Source organism: Aethalodelphis obliquidens, unplaced genomic scaffold (genome assembly GCF_003676395.1).
Source record: "Aethalodelphis obliquidens isolate GAN/ISIS:26980383/991018 unplaced genomic scaffold, ASM367639v1 scaffold2, whole genome shotgun sequence".
Classification (NCBI taxonomy): domain Eukaryota; kingdom Metazoa; phylum Chordata; class Mammalia; order Artiodactyla; family Delphinidae; genus Aethalodelphis; species Aethalodelphis obliquidens.
Genome location: NW_020837946.1, coordinates 19644105 through 19664072, shown reverse-complemented (window position 1 = coordinate 19664072; position 19968 = coordinate 19644105).

The window sequence follows — 19968 nt, the reverse complement described above, 5'->3', positions numbered from 1 at the left end:
ACCTAGTCCCCCTTCCATGAGAGAGATAGTAAGGTCAAAGCTTAAGCAAGTCAAGCCGTGGCTACATCAGCTCAGACTCCTGCTCTGCAAACTACTGCTGTGTGACGTTGTGCACAAGACTTCACCCATCCATGCCTCCCTGCCTCTTCTACAAAATAAGGATGCCGACGCTCTTGGTACTTGTGATGGTTAACTCTACGCGTCAGCTCCGCTGGGCTACAGGGTGCCCAGGTATTTGGGCAAACTTTATTCTGGGTGTTTGTGTGAGGGCGTTTTTAGAGGAGATTAACATGTAAACCAGTAGACTGAGGAAAGCGGAATGCCCTTCATTATGTAGATGGACCTCATCCAATCAGTGGAAGCCCCGAGTAGGACAAAAGCCTGACCCTCCTGCAAATAAGAGAGAAGTTTCCTGCCTGATGGTCTTTGAACTGGGACTTCAACTCTTTCTGATTCTATAGCAGCCTGCTGGCCTTGGGACTTGAACTGGGGCACCAGCTTTGCAGATTTTAGACTTGCCAGCCTCCATAATTGCATAAGCCAATTCCTTATAATAAATCTTTATTGTTACATGATAGATAGATAGACAGATAGATAGATGAGAGAGACCTTATTGGTTCTCTTTCTCTAGAGAACCCTGGCTAATACAGTATCTATCTCAAGAGGTTATATTAAGATTAAATAAGATAATGTAACTGAAGCTCTTTTGATATATATCTGGTATATAAATGCTCAATAAATGCGAGCTTTTTTCTATAAGCCCACTCTTCAAGAGCAAAATCATCCAATCTGGTTTTTTGTTGGTTTGTTCTTCTTTTTTTTGAGGGAAAGAGAAAGACTTGTAGACAGGGCTGTAAAGACTGTGGACACTTGTGATTACTCCCCTAGGAAGGGAATGGCTGCAGTCTGGACATCAGCAGTGTCCTCCAGAACTCCTAAACTCTCCTGTCCAAGGACTTTCCTCAATGGCAAATGTACCCACCAGGTCTCTGGGGAGTTGCAGCCACATGCCCTGGTCTGGAGAAGGTCCCTCTTTGAGAAAGATAACAACACAGCCCTGAGACAAGGAGGAGATGAGAGGTTCCCCAGCAATGCCTGGCATCCGTCTACTACATTTCCCAAAAGACTGCCAGCTGTGCCCATCCTCCCTGACTCCAACACCAAAGCCTTGGTCCAAACTCTGGATACATCATACCTTTACCCCATAACCTCCTCCTCCTTTGGTTGAGTCCCTCCCCACTGAAATCATACCCATCATTCCAGAAGGGCTCACATCTACCTCACCCCTCCCCTGACAGGTTCTGACCATCCCAACCACTATAATCACTTATTTGCCACTTACAAGACCCTCGTGTATGACTTACACAATCAATTCTCTTTGAATTTGCACCCACCGCCTTTTATGAACCCCTTTACAAGCCCCTTAAGGATAGAGACCCCTGTGTCTTACACCTTTCCCAACACCTAGTGTAGTTCCAAATCTAGTCAATTTCTTTGACTGAATGATCAGTATCCTTGCTACTCCACAGCCATCAGCACCTCCTCAGTTTTTTCTAATCTGGGACACTGATACCTAAACCTGAATGAGTATCAGAATCACTGGGGAACTCTTGTGAACTGAAGATTCTTGGACCTTACCCCAAACCTATAGAATCAGAACCTCCAGGGACGGGGCCTTGGAATCTGAATATTTTAAGGGGCTCAGATGATTGTGATGGTGGCTAGGTTTGGGAATCACTGCTCTTAGAGATATAGAAACATTTTCCTATAGCTATGGACCTCCTCTCCAAATGACTCAACTCATCCAAGACTGTGTTGTTAAGCCAGCCTCCTTGTGACACCCACACACCAACACTCCTGTCCCTTGCCTTTTTCAATTCACCAAACAACCTTTTCTTTTTACCCTCCTTCCTTCTACTTCCCTTCCTTGCCATGAACTTGCACATCCCTCCCCTCCCCAGCACCCCAGCTCCAGCTCCTCCTGAATGGACCCTCATGTGGGTACTGTCTCTGCTTTAGCCTTCTAACTAGCATGCTTCAGAGGAGCTACAGAAAATTCCTTAGTTTATATGCTGACTATTTAAGGATGGTTCATCCATGTGTTTGTTCCAAGATAAACACTCAAGAATATGGCTGATTAGGTAGAATATGCCTAAAATTCTACTTGTAGTCTGTCTCTTATCTTGCAATAAATCCTCAAATGGGATTTTTAAAATCCTCATTTAAAGAACTTTAGTTCCTTTGAGAGCATGAGAAGAGTTTCATAAAGATGTAATCTTCCTAAATTAGGTCTCCCATCCAAAGAGCCAGCAGCCTTAATCCTTGCCTTTCAAGAAATATTTACTGGGCACTAAGTTCTAGAATACCAGATTTGGAAGGAAACTTCAATGCCATCTTCTCTGAGGGCTGACAGAGTCACAAAAAGTTCTTAGAACACAAACCAAGTGTTTGCAACTTTCTTTAAAATGTCTGTTGTCAAAGGCCACACCCCTCGTCTGTCCACTCAGACGTGGAAACATTTAATGCTCTTCCCAGACTGCATTAACCCTTCACACATTTGCATCAGCTGTTGGAGGAATTTGACCACAGGTTATTGACCCTCTACGGCAGGTCCCTCAACAGTGGTACTATTGATATTTGGGGCCCAAAAAGTATTTATTGTCCTGGGTGTTGTAGGATATTTAGCAACATCTCTGAAATCTTCCTACTAGAGGCCACTAGCGCTCCACCTCTCCCCCTCAGGGGGTAGGGGACAAAATGGTCCCCAGTGAGAGTCATTGCCCTTTAGTGTTCTATACAGTCCCCATCCTCCAGGAGCTCACAGTCTAGCTGGGACATCCAATCCCTACACCATTACCCACCAAAACCCAGGACAAGCTCTCTAACAGGCCAGGAACAGAAAAGAGGGAGAACCAGCTCTGCAAGGAGAGCCAGAAAAAGCTTCACAGTGGGGGTGACTTTGGGGGCAAGTCTCAGAAACATAAGGCATTTCCAGAGGAAGGGTGTTTCAGGCTAAAGGAACAGCTTGCACCAAAGGCATGGAAGAGCGTGGTGTATTCAAAGAACAGAAAAAGGTTCGGAGGACCTGGAGTTCAGAGCCCCTGGTGAAAACTGACAAAGCTTGAAAGGCTTAACCGGATTGCTGCCAAGCCCTCTGACCCTTATGTTATCCTCCCACACCTGATTTTTAAAGTGAATTTGTTTTGGAGCAAATGGAGCATGAGTACTAACGACAGTAAGTGGAGATCAGCGGGGCTGCATCACACGCTATTAAGTCAAGCCTTAGAATTTCCATCCCTCAGCCTCCTCCAAACCAAAGAGGTTGGAACCACTATACTGGGTGTTAGAATGCTGACCTTAAACAACATCACAGTGAACACCGGCTCCATTCAAATACCTTTCCAGGTATTTCTGTCAATTCTCGGGGGTTGGGAGTGAAGTCTGGGACAGACAGGCATTGCTGCTGCTTGACACGGATGAGGAGGTTAAGGAGGCAGCAGCGGCACAGCAGGAAAGATGGGCATGAACAAAGGAGGCTGGGCTGAGAGCCAGGCTACCAAATCTAAGCCTGGCTCTGCTGCTGGCTGTCTGAGTCACTAGAATTCCCCAGGCCTGTTTCATTGTCCGTAAATGGAAAGAATTACAATAACTCTCTACAAGGCCTTAGTTAAGCCACATCACCTTGCTGGTCCTCAGTCCCTCCAGATGGTCAATCTAGGGGCTGAACTGGACCAGTCGTTTGAGAATATCTGGATCAGAGTCTCTTTCAGGAGTGATGAAGGCTATACCTTTGCCCCACGCCCCAGAAAAAATGAACACTGATGTCATTTCTTTCATTTAAGGGCATTCTCAGAACTCTCAGAAACTCCAGCTTAAGACCCCAGAACTAGATCATCTTTTCTAAGATCTCAGCGAACTCTGGAATTCCAAAGAGCTTGCATCCAGGTGTGCTTGCGTGGGGCAGTTACCTGCTGATAAAAGGATGGAGCTACCCCAATGGAAGGTACTAAAGGTTTTTCCAAAAAAGAGAAGCTCCCTGTGAGTAGCCATTGCCACTGCCCCTCCCAGCATCCCTGTGCTCCTTGCTATCAAACCATCCCTGCCCTCTTCACAGCCCCTTCTACCAGCCTAGCGGGCCGGCCTCTGTGCCCCTTCCTCTCATCACCCACTCACTCTGTGTCCCCCTGCGCAGGACAGATCACAGTGAAATAACTGCATATCTGTATCTGTACATTTTCTCCATGTGTTTAACTCTCCTTTTCTTTGTCTCCTCCCTAACCCCTCACTCAGTCCCTACGCAGCTCGGGCCCATGGACCATGTGTCCAGGGCAGAGAGAGGTGACCTCTGGAAGACACCATCCAACTGACACATCTGATTCTATGTCACTGAGGAAACCTAAGACAGGAAAATGTTTATTAAAATCAGTGCAATCTAACAAGGGGGTGGGGACAAGCGAGAATGCCTAAATTCCAGCACTCTCCCCATGGACAGAGGATGGAAAAACCCAGGCCTTCCTGCCTGGACGTCCTCAGATCCCACCCTCCCCAGAGCCAGAAATCAGTGGAAATGTATATATATTTTAATACACCCTCATTACAAATAAAAATAGTGTTACATCAATTCAGGGGTTGGTTGAAATGCATTCCAACTTTGCTAAGCAGGGAATGCATCAAAACGCCTATAATAATAACAAGCAAGGCAGTCCCTCTGCCAAACTCGGACGGAAGGGAATTCACACAGCCAGGGAAAATCTGTTCTTCATCAATGTTTCAATATTTGAGGAAGCCGGGGACATTTTTCTGCAATTGAAGCAGATTGCCAGCTGCCAATACTATGATTTAATTCCTTCTTTTCTTCCCTCTCACTTGAAAAAATTGCCGCAAGCATTTGGTGGGCCATCGAGGACCTTGTGTAGCACAGATCGTACCTAGATGGGGGGATGGGATGTGGGGGGAATAAGGAAGAGAAAGAGAGGAGAAGCAAGATAAAGCAATGGGGGGCATTGAGAGAGTGGGGAGGAGAGGGAATGAGGGCGAACGTGGAGGAAGAATGAGGAGGGGGAGGGGAAAGTACCAGCAAAGTAGACAAATGAGAGAGGGAGGGACTGAGGGAAATAAGAAGGATGTGGGCTGAGGGAAGGCGAGCAGAGGAAAAGGCACGCACAGAGAAGGGAGAACAAAGTCTTAAAGACTTTGGGTAGATAGGATGTGCAGGGGTGAAGTTATTTGCCCTGTTGAAGTACCAGGCCCTCCTGACTCCAGCCTGATTCCCTCCACTCTTCAGCAGGTAGAAAGCAGAGTGAAGAGAGGGGAATTAAGAAGACCAAGATGAGAACTTGCATGTATGTACACCTGCATGGGGTGTTTGGCTTCTTCAAACACCCACATTATCTAATATAATCTAATACTCTAAAATCTAACAGGATCTGATATTCATAGAGCCCTGATTCTTAGACCCTGGGAGCTTCTCATGAAACGTACCTCAGACCTAGAGGACACTGCTTGCTCCCTCATCAGATCGTAAATCGTAGAATCAGAGAGCTGAAGTTTATCAGGTTGTCACCAAGCTAAGGCCTGGCCTCTGGGTGAACCTCCAAGCCTCACGTCCAAGCCTCTGGTTTCCCAGGATGGTAAATATGCTGACAAGATGCACCCCTTGGGTGCCTGGAAATCCCAAACTCCAGGGTGCCAGTTCTAGCTTTGGAAGACTCAGTCACCCCCTCAGAGATGAGGGACTTTCTAGCTTAGGCACTAATTACCAGTTTTCAGTCTGTCATTTAGTTAATAGTATTGCCCAATGTTGATTTATTTTGTTAATGGTATTGCAGTCGTGTAAGACATTAATATTCAGGACAACTGAGTCAAAGATATACAAGATCTCTCTGTACAATTTTTGTAAGTCTTGTAAAATTCTCTCAAAATTTAAAAAAAAAAAAAAAAACCTTCATAATGATCTCAAAAGCCAGGTTTGAATTGAGAAGTGTCTATCAGTATCTGGGCCCTCAGCCTCTGGACTCTGGTCAGTGGCTCACCTCTCTCCTCTTCCCTCCCCAGTTCCTTCCCATACAACAAGGAGACCTACACAAACACATGTGGACGCTCAGGGCTTCTCTTTCAAGCTCAGGCCACAGCCCCCTGACCCTACATATAGCCTCTCCTTGGCCACCCTGGGGTCAAGGGATGTGCACAATGGCTGTGCCACCCCTGGGAGAACAGAAAGTCTCAGGGTCATTTGGGCAGGGAATTTCAGAGTCTTGGGTGCCAGGAACAGAAGCAGGTGTGACTCACAGGCTCCACGGAGGCACATTGTTAGCATCAGTCCCTGAGAAGGGGCACAGGAAAAGAACCTGGAGGTTAAGCATGGCTTATCGGCTTTCTCTGTCTCCATAAAGACAGAGTCTCTGCATGCGGTGTGAGGGGGTAAATCCCGTACCCTTCAGACCCTGCCCAGACATTCCCCCTCCACCCCATCTGCTTTTAGGAAGCATCCCCGGTTTCACTCCATCCCCAGACACAAAGGTCCATGCCCTTCCGATTCCACATCAACTCCTTGAACTCCTATTGATGCCCTGATTAGAATTATTTGTGTTCCAGTCTGTGTCTCATTCACTAAACTGAGAACTTCTCAAAGGCAGGGACTCTATCTCATTCATTCCCGTGCTACCAGCCCCACATTTAGCACATAGGTAACCGATGGTTAAATTGTTATATCCTCAGAGAGTCAGGAGAGCACAGCAAAGAGGTCAGATTACATTGTCTGGAATCAGGCAACCTGAGTTCAAATTCTGACCCACACACTTAATCGCAATGTGACTGTGAAGAGTTATTTAATCTCTCCGAGGCTTATCTTCCTCCTCGGGGTCATCATCAGAATTGAATGAAATATTGCTGTTGAAGCACTTGTCAGAACATTCAGTAAGCACTCAATAAATGTGCTGAAAAGGCAAGATCAGGCTGCCAGTATCATGGGCCAGTCCACGGATGAGCCGGTCTGCTCACACCTCAATGGCTGTCTCACTGTTATCTTTTTTAGGTACAAGGAGAGCCTCAGCAGATAGATGAGGTAAATCCATCCAAGTGACCAGAAAAACTAGAAAATCAACCCCCTACCCACTCCCAGAAGAAATAACCCAGAGTATGTCCCAGCCCCAGCAGCTGCTCAGCGGTCTCTCTCTGTAAACTCAGGCCAGCACAATGCCGCAGGCCCTCCAAGCCCGCTGCTGACTGATGGGGCCCCAGACACTTTCTAGAGAGCTGACACTCCATAATCTCTGGCTGAGGCCCCCATATCTCAGGGTGGCTGGTGACAATGGGGAGATACATCGGGGAGCTGACAAGGAAGAAAAAATTGTTTTCAAGAGATCAACACATCAACACCTGCTAGTCAAAGCTAGCTAACTCTGGCAGCCTGGAATGCCAAACAAGAAAAAGGCATGAAAGATGGATCCCAGGATGGCAATCACAAAGACTGAGGTCTCAGAGCAGATGGCCCTGTGTGGTCACAGAAGGGGAAGGTGTGACAGTTCAAGTCTGGACCAAATCCGTCCCAAATGCGATTAAAATGACAAAAAGCAGTAGGAGTAAGAAAGTAAGGGGTAAAAATCCAATCAAATTCAAACCCTAAAGCCAAAAAAAAGTTTTTTAAGAGAAAAACATCTAAGCAAATTAAATTTACATGCAAGAATGTAACAGGATAAAGAGTATTTCTGAAATGTAAAGTTGAAAGATTACAGACGTAACTAAGTATAGACAGTCAGGGTCTAGTTCTGGGAGAGTAAAGCGGTGGCGTTCTAAAAAAGTTGTTCTCCCTCCAGGCTTCCTTCTTCTGGGGCCCATTCGCACATTTGTAAATGTGCTAGTCTACTGCGACCATATATTTTCTAGAACAAGTTCTGATTTCAAATATTCTATCCTTTATTGTCCATGGGTACCAAATATTTCATGGGATCCTGATTTGGGAGTCCAGAAAATGTATCCAATATGATATAATACTGATCACATTATAGATTGACATTTATATATAAATCTGTCTCCTCCTTTAGGTCATGAGCCCCTTGAAGGCAAGGATATATGCTAGTCTCCTTTTTATCCCCAGTTCTTAGCCTGGAACCCAACATACGGTGGGTTCTCAATAGACATTAACTGAAGAATAAATGAATGAATGAATGAACCATTTTGTCCCTGTAACAGGATATTAGTGGATAGACAAGACACTTTGGGATCAGATAAACCTGGATTTGAACTCTGATTCTGTCTGGCATTGGCCAAGCTACTAAGTAAAATAGTATATCTGTAAAATGAGATAATAATTTTTGACTCATGGGATTGTTGTGAAAATAATGAGAGTGTTGTATGTAGAGCACTCTGCAGAGATTTTAAATTGCAGTGTAACTTACATAAAGTGGGCAGGTCTCAAGTATACGGCTCAATAATTTTCTACACACTCGTAACCACCATACCACCCAGATCAAACTATAGAAGATTCCCATCAGCCCCAGAAAGTTCCTAGGGCAGTTTTAAAACATGGTTGCAAATCCTTTGACACTTCTGCCATTGAGAGGTGGGATCCATGTTGCTCTCTCTGAATCTGGGCAGGCTCGTGATTGCCTTGATGTGGAATCCAGCAGAAGTGATACTGTGTGACTGCCAAGGCTACACCAATTAAAGGCCATGGAGCTTCTGCCTTAGTCTCCGAACACCTATTCTCAACGTCCTAAGCCCAAGTAAGAAGTTTGACTGCCTGAAGTCACCGACTGCCTGAAGTCACCGACTGCCTGAAGTCACCGTGGTGATCCAGTTAAGAGTTCAGCTGAGCCCCGCCTTCTAACCAGCTCTGCAGGTGTCAGATATACCAGGAATCTGTCTGGGACCCTCAAGGCCAGCCTACACATCAGTGCCACACGGAAAAGAAGAATCTCTCCATCAAACCCTGCCTGAATTCCTGACCCACAAAACTGTGGGTTCGAATGAGCCAGTCGTTGCTTTAAGCCATTAGTTTAGGGGGAGTTTGTTACTTGACAACAGACAACTGGAGTTTATACGTGCCCCTGCCCGGTCAATAACATCTTCCCTCCCTCTCTGAGATAATCATGTTTCTAACACTTACCATCATAAATTCATTCTGGCTGCTCTCAAACTTCATATAAATAGAATCATCCAACATGAAGTCTTTGTGACTGGCTTCTTTCACTCAATATACTGCTTCTGAGACTCCTCTGTGCTGTTGTTTGTATCAGCGACTTTTCATTGCTAAACAGTATTCCATGTTATTAATATACTATAACTTGTTTACCTGATCTCCTGTTGAGAGACATTTGGATTGTTTCCAGTTTAGGGATTTTACTAATAAACCTGCTATTGAACATTCCTAGGCAAGTCTTTCTTAAACATATATTTCCATCTCTCTTGGATAAATGCTTAGGAGTGGAATTGTTGGGTCATAGAGTAAGTGTATGTTGATATTTATTAGAAAATTCCAGTTTTCCAAATGGATTCCAGCATTCTGTACTACCACCAGCAGCGTATGAGAGTTCCAGATGTTCCACACTCTCACCAGCACTTCATATTGTCAGTCATTTTAATCTTAGCCATTCTAACATGTACACTGTAATACCTCTCTCAATTTATTTTGCGCTTCCTGATGTCTAATAATATTGAGCAGCTTGTTGGCCACTTGGATATCTTTGTGGAAATCCTGTTCAATCTTGCGCACGTTTCTAAATTTTTATTGGCGTATAGTTGATTTTGTGTGTGCACATTTTTTAACTGGGTGATTTGTTTTGTTATAAATGAGCTGTAAGAGTTCTTTGTACATTCTGGATACTAGTCTTTTGGCAAATATTTTCTCCCATACAACTTGCCTTTTTTACTTTCTTAATATTATCTTGTGATGAACAGAAATTCGTTTCTGAGTTTTGATGAGATCCAATTTATCAATTTTTTTTTGAGGTTTGTAAATTTGTGGCCTAAGAAGTCTTTGCTCACCCCACAGTTACAAAGATATTCTTCTATGTTATCTACTAGAAGTTTTAACGTTTTTGCTTCTGCATTTAAGTCTATGACTCATTTCAAATTAACTTGTATGTATGCTGTGAGGTAAGGGCTAGAGTTTCTTTTTTTTATACTCCATATTAATATCCAGTTGTTCTAGTACCACTCACTGAAAAAAGCTTCCTTTCCCCATTGAACGGCATTGGTGCCTTTGTTGAAAAACAAGTGACCACATATATGTGGGTCACATATATATGGTCACTTGTCCATCATTCGAGATAATTATCTCTGTAATTTGCATGATTTGAGTCTTTAAAATCCCAAATATCTGTCCATGATATAACAAATTAAACTCTGTTCTCAATTTATACCTTGGGGTTCTGGAGTTCATTAAGTCTTGATAGCAGAAATGCCCTGGGCTAGAAGTCAAGAGACCTGGGTTACAGATAATTTCAGTTCAACAAACATCTGCTAAGGGCCTTCTCTTTGCCAGGCAGGATGTGAGGGTGTGTTAGAGGAGGGGAGAGTGTAGAAAAGAAGACACGTTCCTTGTCCTTAAGGACGTCACAGCTGGACTGCAGATTGAATGACCTGAGACCACTTTTACTGATCCCATGTTGCACAAAGAACCCTGGAACCCAGAGTGGGGAATTTGGAGGATTTTTTACTCCTCAGTAGTTACAGAAATTTTAAGACACTAGTCAGTTCTCTATCAGTTGATGTTGATCAATATGTGCCTTAAATTTCCCTGTTGTTGAAGAGGGATTAAGAATAGCCTCACTCCCGCGGTAATTCATGTAAATGCCTAGCTCTGAAGTTGATATCTAGTAAGTGCTTAATATGTCAGCTGTTATTATCATTATGATTCTTCGCAGGGCTGTGATGAGGATAAAATCATAGCATCACATAATCTCAGGGTTGGAAGGAATCTTCCAACTGGAAATAAGCAGTTAATTATCAGAATTGCCTGGAAATATTGTTTAAAAATACCAGGCCCCAAGGATTCCCTTCTTTTGTCCCCTGGTGAGGCGTGTATTTGGAACAGAAATCTCTGGATATTCTGTGACCAGCCAAGTTTACAGATCACCAACTTCTGGCACAACTGAAAAGAAGTGGAGATGGGAAGATGCCTAAATTGTCTTAGAAATGCTGTTATTGTACAAGTGTAATAGGTCTAATCAGATAACGTGGTTATATTGGTAAATACTTCCAAGAGAAATAGCTAGCACTGGACAAAGCTAGGGAAGGAAAAGGTATGAGATAGGAAGGGGCTGGAAAAGGAGGTGGTTGGGTGCCAGAGACACATTTCAACAATTTCACAATTACTTAAGGCCCAAAACCAATTTACATCAAGCTAGTGATGGAGGAAACCAACAGGTCTGTTAGCCAGTTCAAATTTCAATATGAAAAAAAAAAAAAAAATCAGAGCCAGAAACAAATTGAGTGCAAGATAAGTCAAGCTGACAGGGCAAACCCCCAGAAAAAATGATTTTAAGAAGAATGGCAAATTTCAAATTCTGACTGAGGCATGGCAGCCCAGCAGGACTGCTGGGAGTCAGGGCAATTCCAATGTTGGGAAAACCTGCAGATGACAAGCCAAAGAAAACTGACTTCGAGATTGCTAATGGAACAAAGCGGGAGGGGGGGCGGGGGGGTTGGGGCTGGTTTTGTCTGCAGTGAAATTTTCCATGGGTCACACAGATTTCTCTTTTCTTTTCTGAGTTTCAGGGTGGCTGAGCAGATGGCTGGAGCACCGAAAGAGAGTGAGTAAAGAAGGGTCTGGCTGAGAAAAGCAAAGTGGTGTGAAAGTCTCTAGGTCAAGACTGAGACCAGGAGCCAGAAGGACTCCACCCCAAAATCTCCAGAGGACATTCCACAAGCACACAGACTCATGGTGCAGGAAGAGAAGTCCAGGGCTGGAAGGTGGGAGGCCTTGCTTCTGCCGCTGGCCACCAGAGTGACCTTGGGCAAGCCAGCTCCATTCCCTCGGCCTCACCTTTCACCTCATCACTGGCCACGTGTCATTAGATCCTATAGTCATGACCTAGAAGTTCCATTGAGTACTAGACGGCGTTTTATGGCTCCCCAAGTCTTACTGAGAGATCAGGGGGCCCACTGGGGTCACTAAAAAATGCTTTGTCCACAAAGCTTCACCCACTTTTCCTCATATCCAGCTGCGCCTCTCAGAATGGCTAGCTGAGCCCACAGTGGGAGCTGGGGAGGGACGGTAGGGCCTCCCCAGGTCTTCCCCCAGCAGCAAGCCTTCTCTATGTCTGAGTATCAGAGGACCTTAGAAACACAGGTGGAGTCTCTGCTAACATTTCCCCTCCTCCAGTCCCACCCTCAGTCCCCAGCATCACCTCCTCACCTGGGCTGGGGAAAATGAAGACTTATCCACCAGGGGCACTTCTGCTCTGGAAAAGTCAAAGAAAGCACTGTCCTGCGTGTCCAGAAAGCCAGTAACATAAAGTGTATTTCATCTGACAGTCTGAAAATGCTTAGGCAGGTACTAGAACGGCAAATCCACAGTTACGGGAAACTAGAGTATTTGGGAGATAACTCCCAATCCTATTCTTTTGGGATTCACATTAAGAATGAGAGTTATCTCTAAGAGACAAAACTTGGCACTGCTGTTCTCTCTCTTTCTCTTACACACACACACACACACACACACACATACATTGTTGACACCATGCCTCACCACAGCCACAAAGTCCAACAAGACTCCCCCACCACCCAGTAAAGGCTGAGGAAAAAGTTGATTTTGTTCTTTTGAGAGTTTTCTCTGCCTTGATTTAATGGCTTCATGGTGAGGTGACATACATCTTAAAGAGTCCAATTACTGACTAGGCTGCCCGGGGGACTTCCTAAACCCTATCAGCTTTATGAAAAGTGGCAAGACCAACTTGCTCAGTCAAAATCCCTGGAAAATGTGATGCCTCTTCATTCTCCCTTCCCATAAAAAGCGTGCCACTCTTTTGGAGGCCTGGAGTTGAAGATCAAATGAAACGTAATAATAGTGACCGTGATCGTGATGTTATGGATGATTCATTTAACCCAGCGTTTCAGAAGAAACACTCTCTGGACCCCCTTTCACCCTTGAAAATGGTCCTGTATTTCCCTGGATCAAGCCCACTGTCATATGTTGGGTGGGACACAAGGCAGAGCAGTTGCATACTTTGAGCCTCAGGGCCCTCTATTGGCAGGTCACCAATTTGACTCAACTTAGACTTGAGGTCGTATCGATGCCTGTTTTCAGCACCTGGCGCAATGTAGGCAGGCAATTGTTTGTGGAACCGATTCTCAAGTTCAAGTTGATGGCCAGTGTTTTTGGACACGTCGGTGCAATATAATTTCAGAAGACATTAAGACACAGACAAACTTAACCTGTCTGGAATAGACCCAAAGGCTACCAAACCAAGAATAGATTTCTAGCAGAGTCATCTTTTGTGCTTTTGTCCCTCTCTTAAGAACAAAGTTACAGTATTTTTCCTTGTTTTTAATTTGAATATTCTGACTATCATAAAAGCCCACTTTCTCCTTTTGAGGGAAGGGAGGGGGTTTCCTAGTAAACAGAGAATAACACAACAAAACCCATAACATGAAATAATTCATAACCTAGAAAGACATACTGAATTCCTCAGACTATATTGCCTATAACTTGCAAAATATCTATAGGTTCAATCTTCTAAAATTACTTCTTTTCCCATGTTTTGAGAGATCAATCCCCCAAATGCCTTTTTATAGTCACAACCATGTCCAACGTGTTCCTGAGGTCTCAAAACCTCAAATCTAATATTGCTGGTAGTGAACCCAAAGGTTCTTCTTCCTCTACCATGAGAAGGTCTACACAGACCATTTCCACCAAATAAGCATTCTTATCCAGGAAGGACAGGATTCACTGTACACCAACAGGGAGCACTGAGTATTTTAAACATTTGCCATTTTTCCAGACAAGAATTCAACCAGCTGATTTCATACCACACCCAGTCTTCTTCATGCAATAACAACCAAATGGTATATAGGCATCTAAATTGTTGGCGCTTGGTACAAGATGCCCCACCCAATGGAGATCGTGTGTGTGGGGGTGGGTATGTGTGTGTGTGTGTGTGTGTGTGTGTAATGGTGAAGACAGAGAGGGGAATTTTTGCCATCCTAGACTTTCTGGAAATGCTGTGATTTGTTTTGTCCTCATCTTAAGTAAACTGAATTACAAGCTGGAAATATGTCAGTTCCTTGAAGAAGGAGGTATACAAGGTACATTCCATCCCCAGATCAAATTAAACAATTTACTCCAAAGAGATCCACTTTCACACACACTGAATCTCATCTGAACTTCCCTGCAGTAAGCAAGGACTTTGCTGGGCAGAGAAAGCCGTATTTTCCAAACACCCAGTCCGTCCTCTGAATCATGTTCATTTTTCCCTGAATATTTTGCCCATTCTTACAATTGAGGGATTATTAAACTAATATTTTCTCCTGCTTCTTTTTCCCCCTCACTCTACTTCTTTTCTAAACCACAAAGGAGAAATTTATTCTCAAAGTTCAGAGAAACTGGGCAATCTGAGGAAAGTTCTTCTGACTTTGAAAAGTATGCCAAGCCCAGGAGAGTTCTAGAGAATTTTCACCACAGTTGAATTCACATGTGGCTAGAGCTGAGTGCTCCAGTTGGCTTCACTTGCCTTCACTCTGGGTTTCCCACATTTGAGCTACTATCAGAGTGTAAGAGACCTCTCCCAGCCTTTTTGAAAACCAGTTCTGAGAGCTGGGTGACTTATAGGACTGCCTTAGACAGCCGCACCAGGACATGAAAGCTCCCTGGGCCATGTGCGATTGGCTCCACCATTTTCGTCCATTTGATGGTTTTTAAATCCATGTTCAAACATCTTTCCAACCTACCAGTTTCTAAAGTTGTAAATTTCAGCATTAAAGATTCAATTATATTCAACAAATCATGTACATACGGTTTGATTCCTTAGCCTCAGAGAACTTCTCTGCTGGACTATGAACAGTCTGAAGATTGAGAGCATGGCTTTTATCTCTGTATCACCAGAGCTTCGCCCAGTGACTGGTACATAGCAGGTGCTTATTAAAGACAGTTTAGTGAAAGAATAAAGCAATGAGTGAAGGCTCAACATAGACCCAGCACTAGCTAGGCAGACCCTGTAGAAGGAAGTAGGAAGGAAGAGAGAGAGGAAGAAAAAGAGGGAAAAAGGGAAAAAAGGAAAGGAAAGAAGTAGCAGCAAAATATACAACACTGGTTCTCCAGAAAGATGAGATTTTCCTGCATGAAATAATTGGGGAACAATGAAATTCAGCATATATAGTTCCCTGAGCTGAAGGATAAATAAATTAAATGAGACAGTGTAACTGAGTTTTTGCAGGCGTGTGTGCGTGTGTGTGTGTGTGTGCGTGTGTGTGTGCGTGTGTGCGTGTGTGTGTGTTTTAGGGGAGGGATGGGTTGGGGAAGGAAGGTAAAGACCACATAGGCTACTGACAAAGGGTTGCTGATCTGATTTTGCCAGGTCAGCTATATCTATTCATCACACTCAGTTAATTGCTATAGTCTGGACTCCTTTTTGCCTGAGTAAACAAAACCTAAAAGATTTTTAAAGTTTATACCTTTGTTTTCTTAGCTCTTCTGAATGTGCTGTCAGCCAAAGGCATTGGCCGCACCCCTCTCTTTCAACACTCCCCAGGGCTTTGCTCTGTTTATCAAGCAAACAACTGGTGTGCAGCAAAGACTGCCTCCAGCTCTGGGGAAGCTGTTCTGTTGACTTGCTAACCTGTTTTGAGAAACTGACAAAATCAATCTTCTCTGTAGGAATCCACAGAGGTGATGGAAGCTCCTCAAGTCTCCCTCACTCTTTGTCTCTTTGACTGGATTAATCCAGCCCCTCTCCAGGTGAAGGACACAACTGATGAGTCTCCCTTCGCCATTTCGTTTTTGGTCTCCTCACTGTCATTGCCGTGCTGTCAATTTAATTCCATCCCTAGATCCTGAAAATGTTGCTGCGTGCTCACGGCAAACCCATCTATTTGACTTGCATTTCTTACACAAGTGTTGGGTGTAAGGGCATTTCACTTAAACATCTAGAAACCCATCAAATGTCACAAGTGCAGGCACACACACACATACAAACAACCTGAAAAATCCCATTCTTAACAGAATTCTGAAGTCCTGCTTCTCCCCAAGAAACCCTTACACACTACAGAGGGCTTCTGCCTCTATGCCCTAGAAATCGTTTTGAAAGAAACTGCTTTGAAAATTGAGCAAACCAAGAAGATGCTGGTAAGGAGGAAGGTCCCCTTGTACTATAGACTAAAAGAGAATGTGTGTTCCAATGAAATGCCAACATAGTTTGTCATTGTCTAGATTGATTATGACATTCCAGTAACACAAATATATCTTTGAGTTCTGCACAATGTATATATAAATCTTACACATTTTTTCAACATTTACTGCCATTATTTATAATGGTCTGAGTACTGCAGATGTTAAGACCATGCTACCTGTTTTACATCAGAAACTTCTGGAAGATAAGGACCCCACTCTGAGCAATGTCTTCAGACACAGAGGTTTGTAACCCCAATCACACATCAGATTCATCAGGAAAGCTTTTTTTTTAATATTGACTGACAGCCCACCCCCAAATTTCTGAATCGGGAGGTCTGGGAGGGGGAGGTCTTAGGATCTTTTCTTTTAACCACATCCCTCAGTAATCTTCAGCACCCAGCTCAGCCTTGGTGCAGGGAGTAGAGTCAGGACTCACAAGCCAGCTAACGCAGCTGGGGTTGTCATGAGGGTCTTCTACATGGCAAAACGTCTGCCAGCCTCCAGATGTCTCTGAACGCAGTACTCCCCACAGTACTTATGAGGACTAGGTGAGGGAAACCCCACATTCCCAGGGAGTGGAAAAGATCTCAAAGAAGGCATTTCCTGAGTTAAGAATCCAAAAGATATCCATCGTAGAGATCAGCGCACCTTCTCCTTCCAGCAATGTCAACCCCTTCTCCCACCCACACTTCCCCCCACTGTCTTTCCACCTGTGGGCTTCCTGTGGACACTAAGGGGGAAATGCAATCCTGAAAGGTTGTTCAGGATTGCGCCAACGACCCACCCAGTTTCCAAAATTACCCCTGCTGATGTTTGCTCCTATCCAATATCTACTCAAGCTCTAGCTTCTCACCTCTTCTCCATCCCCAAAAGAGACGTTGCACCAGCTCGTGCCATACACAGTGAGGATAATCTTGAGCTGCACACAAGTCTCTTCCCTTATTTCATTCTATGTTATAGAACCCAGGGGAACCCTGGAGGCTAAAACCACTCATCCCCCACCCTCTATATCACCCTCCTCCTGGACCTTGAAAGAGAATAGACATGATGGGCTCTGAGAATCCTTCTAATTCTCACTTCTTTATCCTCTACTCTGGCGACATTAGTCTCTCTTTTGCTGCCTTGGTTTTTTTCTGCAGTTTTCCCTTTTTATGCTGTGCAGACCCCCAGCAAATCCTAAAATGCTATCCTTTAGCAAAGCAAAAAGACCTCAGTCATGATGCTAAACTGACATCATGCTGGGCTTTCAGACCCTTTCCTCTTTGAAACTCTTCCAGAATCTATCACTCCAGGGACATGAACTCTTGTCTCTAAGTTCTTTACTGCTATGGTCTCATTAGCGTCTACAAGAAGATCACTTACTGCCCTTCCCCATGACCTCAGCTACATTTGTCTGCAGCCCTAAATAGTACTGGCTTCTCCTTCTCCTTCGCCCACCCACCATTCCTCATCCCTCAGCCCTGGGTCAGCCAGTGGTAAGTCAAGGGCAAGTACGAAACAAATTGACAGTCTGCCCCTCCTGCCCCAGGTCTCTCTTAGTGCTAATTTTTTCCAGCTTTCTCCCTACCGTTTGCATATTTGTATTTGGGATTCTTGTCTCACAGATGTATTTGTTTGTCCAGTTCCGGGCTGGACTTTGTTAAGTTCCTGTCTCTTCCCACCAAGGAAGGATCTTTAAATTTGGAAAGTTCTGTCCTGGAATCTTTGCTGCTGTCCACCAACACCTCCTGTTCCGGAATCCATACATGGCTTGGAAAGGAGGTTGGAGAGAGGTGAAGCTCTGCTCTCCAATGGTTCAGTCTGCAAGTAACCAGCCAGTGCCCTCCACCACACACACCAATATTGGTGACCAACGTTGCAGCTGCTACGATCACTCCTCCTGGCCTCTGGCCATTTCTCCGGCAGGGAACTGGCTTCAGTGCCTCCCAAAATAATCTGTCCACATAGCAAATTGAAATTTACAAGGAGTCCTATCACATTTTTCCTAAAATACCAAACCTATAACATCTACAGAACTCCTTTCATCCTATTATTGAGTAATTCTGCAAATAGAAAAAGAATAATGGAAAAGAAAACCAACCCATCCTCCACCCACCCATTGAGGTTTCAAAATTTACTCTTTAGTTTGTCTGCAGGACTGGCCTACTGGCCAGGCCTGCCTCTCTCCCTACAGAGGCCTTTGCACTTTCCCCTTTGTGATCCCAGTTCTGTTTTCCATGGTGCTCTGGTGCATATAGCAGAGATCATGTTTGATTAGAGCTCCAAACATTCACCATGCTCTTGAGAATTTATGACACGTCCAGGTTTCCACACTCCCCACCAGCTAGGGTCTTGGTGCCTAACGTATTTATCCATTAGGTATTCTCTGAAATGTGGCACTCAAGGTGTGGCCTGTGGGTCTGGGGGTGTGAGTGTGGGCCTCTGAAAAGGTGGCTGCAAATTGCACTGACTCCCGAGCTCTCCCTTGTGACATCTGTGGGGTTCCAAGTTCTTTTGTACTAATCCTTTTAGCTAAGAAAATAAAATACAGCAGTTTTAGAGGAGAGAAAGCACAATGAATCCAGTCTCTACCATTTCACAGATTCGGAAATTTGGGGAATTTCTGTTCTCTGGAATGTCAGTGGACCAAGCTGACAAATGGATTGTTCTCTGCCATCTGGGTAGTTGGCATCCTGGGGACATAATTGGTATCTGATTCTACTGTCTTGACAAGTACTGAAACTATGCAGATCAAATCCTATTATAGCATCCTCCAAGGCCTGTCCATATATATACATCATGTTGAATTTTGCTGCATTAAAGGCTTTATGAAAGAGGCCAATTGCTTTGAATTCTTGCTGCTGCCCAGAGAGTTTTAGGAGAGCAGGGAGGGTCCCCTGAGAAGCTAGACTCCTGGTGCCACTTACCCTCATGGGCAGACCTACAAGGCCTTCAGAGGAGCAGCACATGCCAGCCGCATTTTCCAGCCCACGAGAGAGAGAGAGACAGAGAGATGGAGAAACTGACAGAGAGATTAAACGCGAGGCATTCAGACCCTGGGCTCCATCGTCACACCCCAGTTACCTGGAGCAGAGTTTAACAGGCTATTCCCTGACCCAGAATGTGTCCCAAGTATTCTGGTCTAAATTCCATGGGTTACCTAATTTTCTTATGCTTAACTAGAAATCCCAAACTCATCCCAAGCTGGAACTCTAGATTCTGGGCCTGTGTGAGGCCTGGTGACTGGTGAGCACCTCTGGCCTGGAGCGACCCCCACCTTTCTAGTTTGGATCCTAAATCTTGCCTGTCTCTTCCAACTTGACAGCTTTCCACCTTGTCCTCAGGACTCAAGGCGCCCATGCAAATCCAGACTGTCCAGGGCTCCCAGGCCTGAGGCTGCCTCAGTTCAGTGACCTGGAACTGGTTATTTTTGATGAAGGTCTTAAGTTGTGTCATATCTTTCCTGTATTCCAGCCCAAACTGTTGTTTTTAGAAGCTCAGTGACAAAGAATACACAACTGGAGAAAAGTATCTCCTTTCTTCATGTTTTATAATTTCCAAATTAAAAATTGCAAGTCACAGTTCCAGTGAGGTATCTTGGCCTCTTGACAGGGACACACACACACACACACACACACACACACACACACACACACACACAC